Source organism: Cygnus atratus, chromosome Z (genome assembly GCF_013377495.2).
Source record: "Cygnus atratus isolate AKBS03 ecotype Queensland, Australia chromosome Z, CAtr_DNAZoo_HiC_assembly, whole genome shotgun sequence".
NCBI classification, from domain to species: domain Eukaryota; kingdom Metazoa; phylum Chordata; class Aves; order Anseriformes; family Anatidae; genus Cygnus; species Cygnus atratus.
The window spans coordinates 13,596,600-13,602,599 of record NC_066396.1 but is presented as its reverse complement, the minus strand read 5'-3'; the positions used below and the strand labels follow the sequence as shown (position 1 = coordinate 13,602,599).

The 6,000-nt window shown below is 47.2% G+C and overlaps 1 protein-coding gene across 4 annotated transcripts in view; it reads left to right on the top strand.

Annotated features, from left to right (window-relative positions):
- Positions 1 to 470: 470 nt before the first annotated feature.
- LIFR (LIF receptor subunit alpha) overlaps positions 471 to 6,000 on the top strand; it is a 56,363-nt gene continuing 50,833 nt past the window's right edge. For 3 of the 4 annotated variants that reach the window (XR_004781275.2, XM_035563818.2, XM_035563817.2), the window contains exon 1: positions 520 to 686. The gene's annotated coding sequence lies outside the window, so the exon portion shown is untranslated. Of the gene's footprint in view, positions 490 to 519; positions 687 to 6,000 lie in introns of those variants that run through there. The other variant, XM_050716385.1, reaches the window with a different exon arrangement.

The following is a 6,000-nucleotide window of genomic DNA, read 5'->3' as shown; positions in this document are numbered from 1 at the left end:
CCAGGCCAGACCCGTGACTCCACCAGCCCCCGCAGCCCGCTCCCAACAGCCCGCCGGAGACCCGGCGAAAACCACCGGCCTCCCAAGCATCCCCAGCGGCGGCGCAGCGACCACGACGCGGCGCTGAGCTCGCCTCAGGGCCCGCGGCCGCCCCTCAGCCCCGCGGCGGCGGCGTCGTGCTGGGCCCGGGGGGCGCCGTCCCCGGGGGGCAGGCCCGGGGGGTGCCGCCGCCATCCCGGGCAGCCGCGGCGCCGGGCGGTGCGCGGCCGAGGCTCCTCCCGCGGGCAGCCCGCCAGGCCCTCTCCTCCCTCTGCCCGCCGCCTGCCTCCATCGCTCCCTCCCTCTCTCCCTCCCCGCTTCCCTCCCTCCCTCCTTCCTGTCGGCGCTGCGCACTGCTGCCCGCCGGAGCTGGGCCGCCCGGGACCGCGCCGCCGGGCAGCCCCGCGGCATGAGGCGGCGGCCGGGCAGGGCAGGGCGAGGCGGCGGCGGGTGAGCGGGCGAAGGGGGCACGGCAGCCCCGGGGGCTCGGCACGGACCGGGGACAGGTGGGGGCGCGGCGGGGGTCGGGCGCTGCCTCCCCCGGGGGGACGGCGGCGAAAGCGGCGGCTCCGCTCCGCCGCTGCCCGGAGCTTAAAAAGCGGCTGTGCGGCAGGTTGGTCGGAGCGAGGACGTGTGCGTGGTACATGGTAAGTGTGCGTGCCTCTCCTCGGCGTGAGGGTTCATTTATTTGGTTGGCTTTGGAACTAACACCCTCCGAATATATATATATATATATACACATACACACACACATATATATATACACATATATACTCACATATATACACACACATATAATACAAATATGTATACACACAGATGTATACACTCACACTATATATATACACTCACACATATATACACTGACATATATATACACACATATATACTCACATATATACACACACATATACAAATATATATACACACAGATATATACTCATATATATATGCTCACATGTATATATATATACACAGATATATATATACACACAAATATATATACAGATATATATACACAGATATATACTCATATATATATATATACTCACATGTATATATATATACACAGATATATATACACATACACACGTGAATATATATATGTATATATAATAGGGACCTTGGGAGGGGAATCTGGAGCCCTCCTTGTGGCTGGAGAGCATCCGGCTGTGCTGCGCGCCTCGCCGCACGCCGGCTGCGTCGGGGCACGGTGGCAGCTTGCCGTGTCTATTTTAAGGGGTTGAACTTGTGACGGGTTTAGAGGCTGGGGTTTTAAAAAGATCTCTTTAAGCCTCCAAGGTGGTTCTGGAGAGGGAGTCGTTCTCTTGTTGAGGTTCGGCATGTAAGTAAATTTGAGTTGGGCGTATTGTGTTGGCGTGCTGTGGGGTTGCTTCGGCAGGAACTGGTGATGTAGGTGGTTTTTCTGTTTTTCAGTCGTAATCTGTGGTGGATGCCTGGGGACTTCGCTATAAATGGGAGTCGAGCTCCAGATAAATATTGTATTAACCTAGTGCCAGGGAGAGCCTGGCTGTGGCTATCATGTAGGAATTATTGTTTGAATTCTCTTGTACAGACTTTCACACTTAAAATCTCTGCTGCAAAAGCCATCATATATTCATTTTCCACAACCAAGTTGGCTGTGTCTTGTCAAATTCTGTCGTGGAATCACAGGTACTGGGTGGCTTTCTGTTGTGTTTGAGTGCAGGTTGTTACTTAAGTCAATGTGACTTGTCTGTGACATCTCACCTGGGAGTCTGTTCTGCCTTTTTTCCTTACTATAAAAGAATTCTTTAAATTCTTATTAAACCCTTAACATGTAGCACGAACCCAGACCGTTAATCAGACTTAGCAAGTTTAGTAGCTGTGGGGAAGATGGGGTCCATGCCACCCCACGTTCCCTTTCAAATCGTCATGTGGCAATGCCAGCTGAGACAGTATGTTGTTTAATGTTTTTCCATCGGTGCACATGTGCTTTATAAATAAAGCTTTGCACATCCTGTAAGGAAAAATGTATGAACTGGTCAGTCTGCAGAAAGCCCGTGCTTGTCCTTAACTTCTCAACCACTGTGTGCTGTATGGTTTTGGTGACAAAGATGAACATTGATTTCTGTACGCTTTTGGTAGTAAAGGTAAGCAAGCACATAAAAGTCTCCAGGATTGGGCCCTTGATGTGAATCAAGATCAAAATAAAAATAACGTTTGGTGAGGTGAAGTGTTAGGATGTGGGAAAGGCAGCAGCAAATGCAGGGAGCGGATCCACAGAGTGAATGGTGCCATATCTGCAGCTAGTTGCTGTTGCTGAGCATCAGATGCCTGTCATTAGCTGGGTAGGCATCTGCAGGTTTCTTCTGAGAGATCTACTCAGGCTACTAGGAAAGTCCAGTGTCAGGAGGCTGTGAGTGCTGGGATCTGTATCTAAACTGGAGAATGTTGTAGATGTCCACAAATCAAAGGCTTAAAAATCACTGACTTGGAGCTGGTTTAGAATATAGATTTCAGATAGTCAATAGGTGACCAGATTTTGTTTGGTTTTGCTCTCTGTTTATTTAGTATACACATCCTTCATATCCTTTCATCTTATCACTGTTTCACCTATTCAAACTTTTATCAGTGTTATTAAATGATAAGAGTTTCCATTGTGCACTATCCAAACATACCATTTCAGTCACTTAGAGCAACCAGTGGCAAGCCCTATCGAGGAGTTAGATTGTGCGAAATCCCTTTACAGGTGAGCTGAGGAAAGGGCGAGACATAACCTTTAAGTGAGGGCATTCGCGTAGACTTGCCAAAGTCTGTGGAATATGCAGGAACAGCCGTATGGGTGGAGATGCTCTCCAAGAAAGAGAAACTTATTTTCACAGGTGGTAAAGCTGCTACTGCTACCTCAGCACAGAAGCCATAAGGCTTTATTTTTCAAGCACCTAATGAGTTACCGTCTGTTGCTATAAGGTCATGTCTGTGTCAACATCACGTGCTGCTCAGACTTACTCTAAGAGCTCTAGTAAACATCCAAAAAATCACCTGAATGTATAAATCTCCATAAGTAATGCTAAAGCAGATGTGCAATCAAAATGTGCAATCAGCCTGGAGCAGCTCTGTTAGAGCATGTGTTGTTTCAACCAGTGAGTGTCCGGCAGCCGGTTTTGTGCCACGTGAGAAGATGTATTTAAACACAAGGCTAGGTGTGTGTTAGTAAGAATTCTGCCTGAAAGATGAAATGGTACATCAAGAAGAAAGTGTCTGGCAATCGAGATTTTTATAAATGCTGACTCTCTTGCAGAGTGCAGCACATCACAAGGCTGATGCGGGTGGATTATGTTTTTCTGCAGATGACTCTGTAGATGATGTGATCAGGTAAATGGGGTTCTTTTCCAGTTATGCTGTGTCGTAGTGCTCAGAGGAATGCAGAGGATGCTAAATTCAACAATTCCTGTTGTGTAACCCATCAAGTTTTGATACATTTTCTAGATGAAAACAAAAATGATCTTGCACATTTTTAAACGACAGTTTGTATTATCTTGCAATGAGGTTATTAGAGCTGTTGAATGGCAGCTGTTGGATAATGGAAGGGAAAACAGAAAAAAGAAATCAGGAATTTCTTGGAATTGGTTTTGTTCCATTTTCAATAATACAAATTGGTCTAGGGCATGGTTATAATAGAAATACTGAGATCTTGTACTGAGATCGATGTTGAAATACAGAGATGACTCAAGTGGAGGGATGTTATTTAGCACTGCAGGGGAAGGTGTGGTGAGGGAGGTTTAAAGATACTTAGGTGAAAGGGTTGAGAACTCAGACCAGATACTTGGTCTTGCTGTGGCTTAGATGTTGATCCACGTGCACAGAAATATGGAGAACAGGTACAGAAGTCAGTTTTACTACTGTTAACAAAGTTAGCTAGAATGAATTGGAATGTTTTTTTTGTTGTTGTTGTTTTTGTCTATTTTGTTTCAGTGTGTCTTTTTCTCTGAGATTTAGTTATGAATCCGTTTTGGCTGTTGGGCATCTAATTTCTGTCTAAAAATAAGAAAAGTAAACTACTTTCCTCTAGATACAGCTTGAGAGGTGATTGTACTCTATGCCCCAAGGCCGGTTGATATACTTCATTCCATAAACAGCTTATTGTAAAAACTATAAATAATCCTTGGGACCAGGGCCTGGAGCCCGTGGTCCCCCAGTCCCTCTCACAAGGACACGGAGTCCTGCTCTGAGTCAGTAGATGCTCAGAGCCATCGAGAGAAATAACATCTGCAGAAAGGCTGTAGAAGTCTCCATCCTGACTCGTCTGCTCATCTTCAGCATAGTCACAGACATTTCCCACACCCCAGCATGGGCTGCAGTCACTGGGTTGCCTTGACAAGGGCAGCATCGCTGCTGCTTTCTTTTTCTGACCACATCTTTAAGCAAAAGTGATGGCTTCTGCTTTTGTTTGAGGAGCCCCATACTGGGGCTATGTGTGACACCTTCTGTGCACATTTTGCTGGCAGGCATGGGTGAGGGAATAATTGCTTTCTGAATCTTGAGTGTTATGTGTTAGGCAGGTGTTGTGGACCTATCAAACTGGAGACCATCTGCAGCTCTGCATCCTGGTGCTTACAAAATTAGCCATCACCTCTCTCCCTCTCTCTCTCTCTCTTTATTTATTTATTTATTTAGTATATATTTTTTTGCCACTAATACTTAGCTGCAGCTAAATGGGATTTTGGAACATGTTTGTTTTAGTTTAAGCGTCAAAAGTTCTGGTTTTATAGGTGCTTAAATGTCTCCAGGGATCTCTTCCAAAATCTTGTGGATATCTTCCAGAGTCATTACTGTGGCAGTGATGGGGGCCATATAAATTCCTAGGCGGCCAGAGCTACTTTCTTACCCCCCTTTGCGGGGTGGAGGGACAGCTGGGATACAAACGACCTGCAGACACTAAGCTTCCCCTGTTCCTTGTCTGCTTTGCTTTCTGACTTGGAAGCCAACAGATATTAATTAGAATTAATGATATCTAGCAGTACCAAACTGACAGTAAAGATACCCAGGGACTGTTCTCTATGGCGGCTTTTTTGCTGATCATTTTTGTCCTCCTGTCCCCTGGAAAATGTGTAATGCCTAGACTTACAGACCGTGAGAGCCCTCCAGTTGTGTGTCCGCACAGTCCTTGCCCTTCGTGCAAGAACCAGAAGCTCTTAGCAAGGGCTTTTGCCACTAGGCTGCCGTCTGCCGTCCCTGCTGCTCCCTCTCGAGTCACTCCTAGTAGTGGGTTTCACTGCAGGGAGAAAGTGCTTTGGCTAAAAATAGCTCCCAACCCATCGGTATGAATGTTGGTCAGGGTGTAAGGTTTTGAAGGGCATATGTCTCCCCTGCTTTCCATGCACTGTCTGGGGCTGGCACTGGAGTGAAGTCAAAGAGCGTTGCTACAACACAAGCAGCCTTCCCTTATCCCACAGGCAGAGAACTGCTGAGTTGTCAGCTGCCGAGTCCAAATTATGCCTTTTACCTCAGGGAACACAAGTTATAAAAGCACGTGTCATGGAAACAAGGATGGCACTGTAGCAATTCCCTGCTCCTTCTGCCTCGCTTCCTACCGTGCCAAAAAACAGGCCCACAGCACAGCCAACAGCTGTGTTGCCAGCTTGGTGTGTGGGGAGCACGTTAGGCCAGGATGGCTCCCCTATCTCTTCGCTACCCGTGTTGGGGAGCAGAGTCTCCTTTCTCTCCTGTAATCCCTGGGACTGAGGGGCTGCTTCCTGCAAAACCAAAGAGTGCAGCATTTCAGCCAGCCTTGGCCAACTGAAGTCTTAAGTAGCTGAAGGAGGACTTTCCTTGGGTGGCTTTTTTGCTTTGGCATCTTACAGGCCAGCCAAAAAGTTTCACTGATGTTGTGGCATTGATTAGAGCATTAGTGTGGGTTTTTAGTTAGGTTGTGGTTGTTCTGGAGTTTCTATATTGATGAGCAGCCTTATACCAGTG